General features: G+C 50.8%; 1 long non-coding RNA gene across 1 annotated transcript; it reads left to right on the top strand.

Annotated features, from left to right (window-relative positions):
- Positions 1-2498: 2498 nt before the first annotated feature.
- LOC138398869 (uncharacterized) lies at positions 2499-6657 on the top strand. Its single transcript, XR_011236051.1, has 3 exons — positions 2499-2555; positions 5442-6248; positions 6537-6657. It is a non-coding gene; the product is annotated as an uncharacterized lncRNA (long non-coding RNA).
- Positions 6658-14350: the final 7693 nt, after the last annotated feature.

Raw genomic sequence — 14350 nt, 5'->3', positions numbered from 1 at the left:
CAGCATGATGTTTTGAGGTATTGTGATACGGCTAATCTAGCTAAATAACAAATCCATTGCCTCACATAGATATCATTTTTGTGGCGATAGCACATAACGTCTACTTTTTACAAGTTTTAAGAATATAATATATTGTCATTAACTATAGTCATCTACTGTACAATAGATCTCTTGAAATTTATTCTTCCTATCTCACTGTATTTATGTATTATCTGACCAAGATTTCCCTCTCCCCCTTCCTCGTAACCACCGTTTACTTTCTCTTACGAGAGATCAACTTTTGCAGGTTCTGCATTTGTGTGACATCATGTAGTATATTTCTTTCTCTGACTGGCTTGTTTCACTTAACATAATATTCTTCAGGTTGATTCACATTGTTGCAAATGGCAGGATTTCATTCTTTCATATAATTCAATGGTAGTGCGTTGTGTCTATATACCAAACTTTCTTTATCCATCCTTCAGTTGATGGACACTTAGGTTGGTTCCGTATCTTGCCTATTGTGGATAGTGCTGCAATAAACATGAGAGTGCAGAGCTCACTCTGACATACTGATACGATTTCCTTTGTGTGTATACCCAGTACTGGGGTTGCTGGATCATACGGTAATTCTATTTTCAATTTTTCGAGGAACCCTCCTTCTATTATCTCTGCAATCCCACCAATTTTATAAAAGAGTTCTGTTTTCTCCACATACTTGCCAAAATGTTCTCTTTTATCTTTTTGATAATAGTCATTCTAACTAAGTTGAGGTAATACTTCATTGTGGTTTGGATGAGCGATGTTGAGCCTTTTTTCATGTACCTGTTGGCCATTTGTATGTCTTCTTTGGAGAAACATCTCTTCACGACTTATACCCATCTGTTAATAAGGTTATTTGGTTTTTTGCTATTGAGTGTTTTGAGTTCCTTGTATATTTTGGATATTAATAGTTGATCAGATGTCTAATGTGCAAACATTTTCTCCCATTCTGTAGATTGTCTCTTCACTCTGTTAATTGTTTTCTTTGCTGTGCAGAAGCTTTTTAGTTCAATGTAATCCCATTTGTCTATTTTTGCTTTTGTTACTTGTGATTTTGAAGACTTATCCAAAAAATTCTTGCCAAATATCCTGTCTCGTTAGTGGTCCAGTTAGATTTTTTATTTCTTTGTAATTCGGTCTTGGTAGGTTACAGAAATGTATCCATTTCTTCTAGATTTTCCAATTTGTTGGCATATACTTATTCATAATAGTCTCTCATCATCCTTGGTATTTCTGTGGCTTCAGTTGTAATGTCTCCGTTTTCATCCCTATAGCTAAGCCCTTTGAGAAATGAAGCTGTTTCCAGGTTTAAACCTGGGAGTGCAATTGCCAGATCTCTCACTTGTGTGTTGTTAGGCACTCTCAAAACAACCTCCTAGGTCTGGGGCTCCACAACCTCCTGCCTGAATCCAAAGTCTCCCACAAAGTATTTTGTCTGTAATGGGTGCAGAATTCTCGTGGGGGGATATAAACAGGTAACCTCCTGTTCCACCATCTTCCTGATATCGCTCAGAAGTATTCTCTGAAAGATATTTATTTCTAAGATTGAGATATTCAGTATCTAACCATTTTTCAGATGTACACACAGTTTAGAGAATGTATTCAACTCATTTATGTTGTTTTAAAAATAGTTGAGTCATATTTGTTTCCCTTGTGCTTACACAAGACAAGAAAGAATTAAAAGCATCTATGGGAGCGTTTGGTGTATCTGCCTCTTGGCAGATTTATATTGAGGAAATAGTTTCCTTATAGTTCCTATATTATCAATATTTAATTTATCAAGCATGCCATAAATGTGCCTAGAGCATAGCCATTTCCTGCTGAGACCAATATGAATTTAAATATCTAGCTGACTGTTTTATATGTGGATGTTGCATATTAATGGATTCCTTTTTCTTAGAAAGAAAGTATATTCCTAAATAGTTAAAACATTGGAATAACTGGAGAAGCTGATTTTGCATATTTTATTTTTCTTTCTCCATGTAAGAATGTTATTGTGAAAATTAATATACCTAATACTAAATAGTTTTAATGGAGCTTTTAGAAATAAAGCATATGACTCATTTTCTAAGTATGTAATATTAATATTAAGCTACATGTTAAGAGACCCTAATCCAGAAACTGTCAGACTATGGAATCACAAATTATCCAAAAGATTTAAGGGACTTCTTAGTGCAATGTGTCCTTAACCTAGAGTCCACAGACACTATGAAATCATTTTATAAAATTTTTAAATACATATTCATTTTTCTAAAACACGAAATCATGCCTGTTATCAGACTTACAAAGTTATCCATGAACCAACCCCCCACAATATCTGAGCCAGTGCTTTGATATAGTTAAAATATGAGTTAATTTGCAGCTACTTTTTAGATTTCTGTATATGGCTAGTCCTAAAGGACAGTCTCCCTTTTCCCTCAGTATCATTGCTTACTTTCCCACCCTTGTTTTCTTTTTAAGGGAAAAAGGAATTCTGTGCCAAAGCTATTACTTCCATTCTTCCTATAAATTAAAGTTAGTCCTACATTTCACAGGTATGGTATTCAGAGAGGTAAGAGTCTATAAGTTCTCCACAGGGTTACATTTAACTTGTTTTAAAATGTACTTGTTAATAAAGTGAAAAATGTCATGAAAAGAACGTTGGATTTCAATCCATAAAATTGGGTTTTATTGAGGGAGGTGGTCTAGTGTCATGGTTAAGAGCATGGTTTCTAGAGCAAAGCTGCCAGGATTAAAGCCCTAGTTTTGCCACGTTTCCCCTGTCCCCTCCCTCCTTTCCCAACTTGGAGTCCATGGTCTACCATTTTGATTTTTCTCTGGCAACAGCCCCAGCTCTTGTCCCTTTTCATCTTCACCTGGTGGAACCTCACTGTGGCTGAAGCTGAATGTCCACTGTCTCCACCTGCAGCAGGGAAGAGTCAGTAGCTGGGACTCTCCCACGGCCAGGCTGCTTGGCTGCACCTTAACCTCAAACACAACTTGGCACTGCCTGGAAACTTCCCTTCTCCTGGTGTGGACACTGACAGAGCTGGAGGTGGGGGGAGGGGCCGGGGAGGGGAGGAAGAAAGGATGCAGAAGTTAGACATTTCTGGCTGGAGCCATAGGGTTGCAGTGGTGCCATTTACTGGAAAGATGGGGAGAAATAGGTTTGGAAGAGAAACCAAGGCTTCTGGAGTTGGTTCCGACAGTTTTATCTCTCACATAGACCTTAAGCCAATGTGGATCTTCCCAACTCCACTGCCTCCAGAGTGGCCCGGTGATGGTGTGGAGACGTCAGCCAGGACACGCTGGTTCACCTCTGTAGAACTTTTCAGTGGACTCAAATCTTACTGTAGGGACCAGGCGCAGTGGTGCATGTCTGTAATCCTAGGACTGTGGGAGGCCGAGGAGGGAGGATCACTTGAGCTCAGGAGTTCAAGACCAGCCTGAACAAGAGTAAGATCCCATCTCTACTAAAAATAGAAAAATTAGCCAGGCCTGGTGGTGCACACCTGTAGTCCCAGCTACTTGGGAGGCTGAGGCAGGAGGATCATTTGAGCCTAGGAGTTTGAGGTTGCTGTGAGCTAGGCTGACGCCACGGCATTCTAGCCTGGGTGACGGAGTGAGACTCTGTCTCAAAAAAAAAAAAAACCTCTCACAGTAGGATGAATCCAAATGTCGACAAGCCTTTCCTAATCTGGCTGCTGGCTTTCTCTTCCATCTCATCCCTTTCTCTCCCCACTTCACCCCATCGAATATTCTAGTTCTCCGGTGACACTCAGGTACTGTCCCTCCGATGCCCAGGTACTGTCCCATGCTGCCGGGCCCTTTGCATTTGCTGCGAGCTCGGCCTGGCGCGTTCCTCCCATGGCTGGAGGTTTCTCCAATGGCACCTTCTTAGAGAGCCCCCCGACTGACCAGAGTGATGGGCCCAGTCTCTCCCTACAATATCACCCGTTTGTTAGGTTTTACACAGAGTTTATCACACTTGCAGACTGCCTTGCTGGTTTGTTTACGAGTTCGTTCTTCCCCACTCCATGAGGGCCTTGCTGGCCTTGCCTGCTTTGCATTCCTGGCACCTGGCACGTGCTCAGCACTTGATACACATTTACTAAGTGTTTGAGTACGGGAATGGACGGATGGATGGACAGATGGACGATTCCTTTCTGTAGGGCTGCTGTGAGCATGAGGTGTGATACTGGGTGGCAAATCACTCTGGAAATTGGCCTGTGCTGCACATGGTAGGTGTTTTGCCCCAACGCCATACCTTGCACACAGTAGGGGTTCAGTAAGTGCTGATGAATGAACTCGCATCACATGAGGCAGGATGTAGGGTGTGAAGGAAGTGTAGACAAAGTGCCAGGGCTGTGGGGTCTCATAATAGGCAGGGGTGAGGGAGGCTGAGGGCCTCTCCAGTCTCATCCCTCTGGCCTCTGCCTGTCCACGCCAACTGCAGCCCATCTGCCCCCCACACCCTGCTGCTTCCCACCTCCAGGCCTTTGTTCACCAAGTGCCACCCTTCTGGAATACTGTCAGAAGGGCCACTGCCCTCGCAGCCCTCACAACGTAGCTATTACCTGATTTCCCACAGATGCCGACTGAACACCACCTACTCTGCGCCCATCACCGTACCAGCCACTCAGAATCAGAGACAGCCAAGGACAAGGTGGAGGTCCCTGCCCTCGTGGAGCTTACAGTCTAGTGGGACAGAGCAAGCAGTCCAGCAATCAAAACATTAACCTTGGCAGAGCATGGTGGCTCACACCTGTAATCTTAGCACTCTGGGAGGCCGAGGTGGGAGGATCACTCGAGGTCAGGGGTTCGAGACCAGCCTGAACAAGAATGAGACCCTGTCTCTACTAAAAATAGAAAGAAATTATCTGGATAGCTAAAAATATATATAGAAAAAAATTAGCCAGGCATGGTGGCACATGCCTGTAGTCCCAGCTACTCGGGAGGCTGAGGCAGGAGGATCGCTTGAGCCCAGGAGTTTGAGGTTGCTGTGAGCTAGGCTGACACCACAGCACTCTAGCCTGGACAACAGAACAAGAGTCTGTCTCAAAAAAAAAAAAAAAAAAAATGGCTAAGATGGTAAACTTTATGTTATGTATATTTTACCACAATGAAAAAAAATGTAAAGGTACAAAAGTAAATCTCACTCCGGGGAGGCTGAAGCAGGAGGATCGCTCAAGCTCAGGAGTTCGAGACCAGTCTGAGCAAGAGTGAGCTAGAAAAAATTAGTTGGATGTGGTGGTGTGCGACTATAATCCCAGCTAAGGGGTCTACAGAAAGAAAGAATAAAAAAGAAACCTGATATCACATGTCACATATAGAAGGTAACTGTAAAGTAAATAAAATAAAAATATTAATAAGACCATGTTATCGTTCCATCTATTAATCACTAATTGTCTTTCTTTTTGTTGTGTTGTTTTTTCTGCTAGTTGCCTTTCTGGCTGGCCGGCGGCTGTGGCTGGAGTCCTGATTCCCGCAAGAAGGAGAAATTAACGAGGGGAAAAAAGATGTTTCTTTCTCCTCAGTGTAATCAGAGTTAGAAAGAACCAACTTTCTCATCTTGCAATTCTGTGTTAATGGTCACCCCAGGGTGCCCTGGTGCATGGTGTAGGTCCTTGAACCTCCCAGAATCATGTCATGTGCCACTCACTTCGTGACTCCTACATTTCAGGAAACACAACTGGGACATGGATGCAATGAAGGCTTTAAGTCAGAGTTGACGTAACACGACTAACATTTTAGACAAATCATTCAGGCGGCAATGTGGTCAGCAGCAAAGGCACAGGCCGGAAACCCAGCTGCCCTGAGGAGAGGAGGTCCAGGTGGGACGTGTGGAGGGTCCAGCCTAGGAGGGACTGGAGTGAGGTGGGGGTGGGAAAGCTCAGAGGTGCAATCCGGGCAACGTAGTGACTGGCTGATGTGGGGAAAGGAGCCATCTAGGGGGACTCCGGGATTTGTAAATTTGGGGACAAGGAGGAGAGAGGTGGCAAAGACAGGAGAAGGCAGTTGTGGGGGGTGTGTTGTGTTTCAAGTGTCCGTAGGACCTCAGAGGGAGAGTCATTCATTCATTTATTCATTCATTCATTTCACAAATATTTTCTGAGTCCGGGCAGGTGCTGGGGGTGCATTGGTCCATCAGACAGACAAGATTCCTGCTGCGATGGAGCTGAATGTTTGCGGGAAAGACAGACACTGGGAAGGGCAGAAAGAGACAAGCAAAGAAGAAGCAGTGGGAGGTATGCGTGGGGCTCAGGGCTCTGGGCTGCGTGGGGGATTTGGGGTCCGGCAGCACAAGTGTGGAAAGTAAAGCTGTCTGGGTGGGTGAGCCTGCTGGGGAGGGGGCGGAGTGACCTGAGCAGGGGGGAGGGCAGCCCACCAGCGTTTCTGGGCTGCAGGGGAAGGAATGCCCACATAGAAAACCGCCACGGAACAATCAGTGGGGGAGGGGAGCTTCAAAGACAGGACAATTGACAGGTTCATTCATTTATTCAATCAACCTTCACTTGGCCCCTTCTGTGTGCCAGGCTCCGGGCAACAAGAGACGAATGAGAAGTCTCACAGGTGTATGGACCAAAAATTATTAGGCAAGGCCTCATGAGGGAGATTCTCTTAAGAAGCACAGGTAACTTACACGCGGAGGGGACACAGAGGATGAGGATGCGCATTGTTTTAACCCACACACAGCCAGCGCCCAGCCAGCGCCCTTCATGAATGCGGATCCGCACAGCCCAGAGCATTCAGGGGAAGGGGCGGTGGGTGGGGGGGCGTCGGGGAAGGCGTCCTGCAGGGAGGCGGGTGGGAGGGTGTAGAGCACATGCCAGGGGCTGGGGAGAGAAGTGGGCAGTCGTTAGGGATGGGAAGGGCGGGCAGAGGTGCCCCGGCGCAGCCCGGTGGCCTGAGCTCAGAGCCACCCTCTGAGGGGCAGTCCCGGCCTGCTGAGGACCGCCCTGTGCCTGACCCCAGCCCACCACTTCCTGGTCCGGGCCTCCCCTTGCTGCCTCCTCCTTGAGTACACATCTGCGTCATCCCGCAGTCTCGGACGCTCAGGGCCGGACTGAAACCTGAGCCCTGGGGTGCAGAGACCGACAGGACTTCAGGGTTCTCTCGGCCGATGTGCACAGTGGCCCAAAGCTCCCTCTAACCTGCCCTGGTGTCCCGCTTCGGAATCACCCCTTGGGCAAAAGGCCTCTGGCGCCCCCTCCTGGCAGCTCTGCTTCCAGACTCTCAAACGCTGCTCTGCCGCAGACCCCACCCGCGTGGCCTGAACTCATCCAGGCGGTGCCAGCCGGGCGGGATGCGTGTCCGCCTCGCGCTGTTTACCTGAACACCGGCAGCCTCCTAACTGGGCCCCTTCCTCCGTCCTTCAGCCACTGCTGGGAGAATCTCTGTGGAACGCTACCGAGCAATACAAGTAAGGAACGATCGATCCCCACAGCAACTGGAGTGGGTCTTAGGGCCCTACGCTGACTGCAAAAAGCCAATCTCAAACATACCGCGTGATTCCACCTATTAACATTCTCAAAATGAAACATTTATAGTGATGGAGAACGACAGGGTTACCAGGGATGAGGGAAGGAGAAGGAGGATGTGACTATAAGGGGAAACGTCAGGAATTTCTTCTCCAGAATGGAACATTCTGCATCTTGCTTGTGGTGGTGGTTATATGAATCCACACATGTGATAAAATGTCACGGAATTATACACAAAGACAAGCAAAAATGGGTGCATGCAGGCGGCGGTGACGTCAAGCAAGGTCTGTAGTCTGATCAACTGCAGTGCGGGTCACTTTCCTGATTGTGATAATGTGCTGTGGTTATGTAAGATGCCACCACCAGGAAAGCCAGGTGCTGGGCACACCAGACCTCACTGTACTATTTACATAACTTCTTGTGAGTCAATAATTCTTTCAAAATAAAAAGTTCATAAAAAGAAGAACGCATCCCTGGCCATATTGTCCACCTGGTTGTCACGAGTGGTGCCTGCTGGGCTCTAAAGAATGATGTCCGTTCTCCCAGCCGGACATGCGGGACTTTCCTGGCCTGCCACTTCTCCCTGAAAGGAAATCTCTCACCTCCCTTAGCTCACCAAGCCGCGCCCCGGGGCTGGCCAGCAAAGTAGAACGTCCGCTCTTGGAGGGCACGGGAGGCTGGACCTCCCTCTCCCCCCTAGTCCCACCTGGCAGGACCTCTCAAGTTAATCCCAAGGGGTCCCCTCCTGTCCTGGCCCGCGGGGGGGCACTCTTCTCTCTCTGCTGCTCTAGTCCTAAACAGACAAAGTACCCTTCCCCATGGCGCTGCCAGGCTGAAGTCTTGGAAAAGGACTGCTCTAGAGCTCTGGAAACAAAAGGGTCCCAGGACCAATGTGCTGTCCTGCCCTCGAGGCAATCTGGCTGCACCCCAGGGGAACCTCTGTGACCCTTCTGCATCTGGCTCCTTCTGGCCCTGCCACAGAGACTGTCTCACCCCGGGACCCAGGACTATCCTTGGCTCTGAGGAATGAAGGCCAGCGAGACTGCGCAAGTGTCCCTGCACCAGGTTCTGGGCCGTGCATGTTGCACGTCTCATTTTATAACGGTAAGAAGTTTCCGAGGTAGGCGCGAATGTCCTAACTTTACTGCTGAGCACGTTGAGGTGAGCAGCTTGCCCACGATCATGCAGTAGGAAATAGCAGAGCCGGGCTTCTCGCTCGGGCTGTCTTCCTTTTCATGTATTGGCTTGAACACCTGCTGCATGCCAGGCACTGTGCTGGGCGCTGGGCGTAGGATGGTGAGCAACAACAGAGTCCCCGCCCTCCTGGGCTTATAGGATTGTGGGAGGAGGGACACACAGCAATAATCATGATGTATAAATGTAAAATGACAAACTGAAATAACAGAAGCGTATGGGTCTCTGATGGTGTGTAACAGAGAAAGCTGACCTGGCTGGGCACTCCGCAGAGCCGCCTGAGGAATGGTTACCTGGGCACAATGCTAAAAGATGACTAAGCAAAGGAAAAGAGAACTGCAACGTGGGCACAGCACGTGCAAAGATCCTGGGGTGGAGGTGGGGGAGCATGAAACATTTGAGAAACCCATGGGAGGCCAGTGTAGCTGCAGTGCAGAAACTAAGAAAGCGGGTAAGGCGTGAGGCCCAGCGAGTGTTCCCTGAATGTTTGCTCTGAACAGACTGTGTTCTCACAACCTTGCAGGTGTCATCTCGTCATCTGCCCAGCCCCCCTGAGGCCAGTGCTGCTGTTGCATCCCTATTCTCCAGATGAGGAAACGGGACACAAAGGATGAGTCAATTACCCAGAATCCTCTAGCATGGCAGAGCTCAGATTTGAATCCGGGTGGCCTGACTCCAGAGCCCATGCTCCCAGCCACTGAGCCACACTGCGTCACAAGAGGAGGCAGAGGGGTGTGCAGGCCATGCTAAAGCTTGGGGTCTTTTCCTTGGGCAGGTGGGATGGTTTCTAAGCAGGGTGATGATATGATCAGGTGTGTCTGTTTAAATGAGGCTGGGGGGAGTGGTGGCCACGAGGATGTGGGAGGGGGAGGGCTGGGAGCAGCCGCAGGGTCCAGGTGGGAGATCTTAGCCCCTGAGGCCGAGCAGGGGCCCTGGCTGGAGAGGAGGAGTGCGGCAGAGAGGGGAACGACAGGACTGGGACACAGATCAGGTAGGGAGGCGGGCAGAGAGGGGGAGATGGAGGGAGCAGGCCACATTCCCAGGTTCCTGGCTTGCCTGGCTGGGGGGGGGTGGAGCCTGTTCCTGGGACAGGTAAAACCCTGGAGGACAGGTGTGGGGAGGAGCAAGAATCCAGTCTCAGACTGAGGACTGTCCCAGAGCAGACATCATCAGGTCGTCAAGGGGACACTGGGGTTGAGAGCTTTGAGGGGCAGTCATGCCTGCTCACTAGTCACTGATGCGGCATGTGTGGACGGCGACATCCAGGGAGGGAGGCCAGGGAGAGGAGGGCTGGCCCCACGGGCTCTGCCCTTACTGGCCACGCAGCAGAGAACAGGCTGCTTGGCCAGAGGTAGGAGGAAGATGAGGCCGTGGCATCATGCAAGCTGAGAGGAAGGCAGTGTTTCCAAGGCAGGAGCAGCCAGCAGAGGACAGGATGTCCCCAAGAGGACGATGATTGTGAAGACCCAAAAGTACCCAACAAACATGATGCGGCATCGCAGTGGTCTGTTGGTGCATCGGGGTTGGGGAGTGAACAGGAGCAGCGCGTGGGGACAGTGAGTGTGGAGGACTCTTTCAAGAAGTTTGGCGGGGAGGAAGAGGAGGAGGAGGAGGAGGAAAGCAGGCAGTTGCAGGGATGTGGGGTTGAGGGAGGATTTTTGAGAGAGAGACTTGAACACGATCCCATGGTTAGGGGAAGGGACCTGTTGGAAGTCAGAGCGGATGCCACGGGCACCACGCAGAATCCCAGGACCGAACCTGAGCTGGCCCAGCTGCAGGGGGGCCGGAGGCTGACGGCTCTCCTCCGAGCCTCTCTCCAGGACGCGCCCTGGGCTGAACAGAGCCATGTGGCCCCAATCTGTGCCCTCCCTGCCCCAGCTCTGGAAGGCAGTGGCCTGACTCCTGGCCACAATGTGGTGTGACGCTGAGGCTGTGCCTGCTCCAGAGCTTCCTGGTGGGGTGGCTGAGGCCTTCCATGGACCTGTGTCACAGCTCAACTGTCCCTCGGCTCCATCCTGCCTCCCCCAGCACAGGTGTCGGTCCTGAGAGCATGCCCAGTGAGCTCCCTGCTCGCTGGTCTCCGTCTCCCGGGCCCTCAACCCCAGACAGCAGTTCAGTGAGCAAGAGAGAGGAGCAGTCAGTGATCGTGGGTATTTCCCGAAAGACGGAGATCAGCTGTGCCCTAGAGAAACGTCTGCTCTGAGCTTCCAGGGAGAGGAGGCCAGGGAGGGTGGGGTGGGGGAGGTCTGAGCTGGACGCTGGGACAGGTGTTTCCATTTTCCTGCGAGGTGGAGGCAGGCCCTCTGTTGAGAGGGTGGGAAGGTCAGGAGGGCCAGGGGTTTGAGGAGAATGAAGACCCGAGACAGCCGTTGCAGAAAGTGAGAACAGAAACCCTCGTGCCCTGCTGGCAGGTGTAATTCGTGCCGCTGCAAACAATCTGATGGTTCCTCAACAGGTTAAACTCAGTTACCTTTAATCCAGCAATTCCACTCCTAGGTATGCACCTGAGAAAACTGAAACATGAGTCATCTGCTGAATATTTGTGTCCCCCCCAATTTATATGTTGAAGCCCTAAGCCCCAATGTGGTGGTATTTGGAGGTGAGGCCTTTGGAAGGTAGTTAGGTTTAGATGAGGCTGTAAAATGAGACTAGTGTCCTTGTAGGAAAAGGAAGAGACCGGAGCGCAAGCTCTGTCTGCCACGTGAGGACACAGCCAGAAGGCGGCCGTCTGCAAACCAGGAAGAGTGTCTTCATCAGAACCCGACCATGCTGGCACCTTGATCTCGAACTTCCAGCCTCCAAAACTGTGAGAAACAAATCTCTGTTGTTTAAGCCACTAGTCTATGGTATTTTGCTATGGCAGGCCGAGCTAAGACAATATGCCCACGTAAAAACTTGTACACAGGTGTTCATAGCAACGTTATTCATAATAGCCAAATAGTGGCAACGACTCAAATGTCCATGATTTGATGAATGGATAAACACAGCGTGGCATGTCCATAGGATGGGGTGCGATCTGGCAACAAAACGAGTGAGGCAGCAGCACTGGCAGTGCAGTGGGTGAGGCTTGGGAACATTCTGCTGGCCACAGCCTAGCGGGAGAGGCGGACACGGAAGCGCAGTTGCGTCCAGCGAGCTGAGCATGACGAGGGAGCTGCACACATGGGGGAGCTGAGGCTTCAAGGCGGAGGAGGAATGAGACAGGGGAAAGTGGGAGAGGCGGGGGGACCATCGACTCAAAGCCACTGAGGCAAGAAGCAGCCTGCAGTGTGCTGGGAGTGACAGGCACGGGCACAGCTGGCATGCGGAGATTGGGGACGTGGCCTGGTCAGACGGTTGCTGGGTGGAGGATGGAACGGGGTGAGAAGCCCTTTCAGAGGCTGCTGTGCTCACCCAGATGAGAGAGAACAGGGGAGGGTGGAAGAGGCAGGTCTGGAACATGTTTAGAAGGTAGAAGATGGGGACTTGGGGACTGCAGGTGCCATGCTCAGAAGTAGGGAAAAGAGCTGGTTTGGAGTTTCATTGCAGGCAGGTTGCACTTGGGGTTTCTGGCAGCCATCCACGTGGCGGTGTCCTGCAAGCAGGTGGACCTTGCACATGGGACTCGGGAGAGAGAGGTTTGCATTGGTGATAGAGATTTGGGTGACACATGCAGGCATGGTGGCTGAGTGCCCACAGTGGAAGGCATGAGGGCCCTCAGGGAGGGCACAACCTGGGGCCCATCACCATTTACAGGGCGGGCAGAAGAGGGGGAGCTGAGGAAGGGAGGGGTGGAGTGATGGGGAGGACCCGGGTTGCCTGGGGCAAAGGCGCGGTGTGTCTCAGGGAGGACAGCAGGCTGTTCATGTGTCCACCGCACTTAGCAATCAGGCGGGCACCAGGGCCTTTTCAAGAGTGGCTGCAGGGACATACTCCACGCTGCAGGAGGACTTAGGGGCACCTGCTAGGAGGCTGTAGGCTTGGGGACAGGCCCCTGTGCCAGCTTATCAGCTGTGCCACTGTCACTCCTTTTTACGTCCCTTCCCCAACCAGACAGAGCCTCAAAAGGGCTGATACTGTTTCTATATGTCTTTGTGTCTCTGGACAAAGTCCAGTTCCTTCAAAACATCTTGGCAGTGCACCTACAGTGCCTACCACACGCTGTGCTCAGTGTTGAGGACGTCTGCTGTGCCTCAGACTTTGGTGGGGCACACAGTAGGTCCTCAGACTGTGCAAACCAAGCTCTGGGCCAGGCCCTGCCAGCAACCTGCCAGTGACCTCAGGCGAATTCTGACATTGTCTCTCTAGGAGTTTTCTCATTGGCAGTGGGTGATTCCTGAAAGACAGAGATCAGCTTTGATTTCTGGGTGATTTCTGAAGCTCTTCCTTGTGACAAAATGTGATGATTCTAGGACTTCTCAGCCTGCTGCTGCATTATTTGCCCATGAGGCCTTGGCAGAGTCATAAGCCTGGGGTGGGGGCGGGGAGCAGACACTTCCCAAGACCTCTCTGCCCAAGGATCCTCCAGCTTGTTGTCCCGGTGACCCAAAGCTCTTGGCCACATGCCCCACATGCTCTGTCCCCTGCCAGCTCTCTGGCCTCAGCTGGTGCCCATGCCCACTGGCTTTCTGGGCTCCACTCATGAGGGTCTCCTCTCAGACCTTGTTCTCCCCACAAGCCTTTCTGCCCCAGAGCCTTTGCACATGCTGTTCCCTCTGACTAGACACCCTTCCCTTAACCCCTGGCCTGGTTGACTCTTCATTCTTTACTGCTTCACTCAAATGTGGCTTCTGCAGAGGCATCTCAGATCCCTGGACAACAGTCACCGCTTTGACACATCTTCAGAGCACCCTGTGCTTCTCCCAGCTCTTGTGCAGTGGTTGAGCAAGTCATCAGTTGCTCAAGGTCTGTCCAGTTCCGCCCTTAGACTCGGGTGCGTGTTGTCCCTGCCATGGGTCCCCTGCTTGGCAAGACTCCAGTCCAGACCTTCTCTGTCTGCGGCTCCCCTCACAGGATAAGGAATCTGTGGGGCCCTCTCGAAGGCCAGACCCTCCCCTTTAGACCACACTCCCAATACGAGGGACTCCAGAATGTCCCTCAAGGGTGGACTGTGTCACCAGTGGGGTAGCCAAGTGGCAGCGGGTTGCAGGAGGTATGGGCAGCTGCACACAGGGACTAGAGTGTCCACACGTGTGCATGGGAACCTCTCCTTGGGCCAAGATGGCTGGGGGTGGGAAGACAAGCGGGCAGGCTGAGAGCCAGGCCAGCTCTTCTCATGCCCACGTTGGGGCAGGGAACTCGGAAGTCACAGAAGTTTTAAATTAGAACCTGGCCTTCCAGGTCACTATCAGAGCATATGTCAGAGTAGGGGAATAGAACATATTTAACAGTTGTTAGTTTGATTTATAACTTCCAAATGTCCAGACATACGGTGCAAGGCTTCTGTGTATACTCTTGCCCTGGCCCTGCTGGCACTGGGGTGGGCGTGGGCGTGGGTCAGCCCCACCCACTGGATTATAAGCTCCACCAGGGCAGGCAGTGTGTGCAGTCCCCGGCCCAGGACACACTGTGTGGCACAGAAGAGCAGACAATAAATATTGGCTGTGAGTAACAAGGAGATAGGCCAAGTAAAATGCTTGGTGTGGTACCAATGTCCAATAAATAGTAGCTGTCATTTTTTGAAAAAATGAACAGGA

The sequence above is a fragment of the Eulemur rufifrons genome, chromosome 18 (assembly GCF_041146395.1).
Source record: "Eulemur rufifrons isolate Redbay chromosome 18, OSU_ERuf_1, whole genome shotgun sequence".
Classification (NCBI taxonomy): Eukaryota; Metazoa; Chordata; class Mammalia; order Primates; family Lemuridae; genus Eulemur; species Eulemur rufifrons.
The sequence above is the reverse complement of the archived record's forward strand: the minus strand, read 5'-3'. Positions and strand labels throughout refer to the sequence as shown.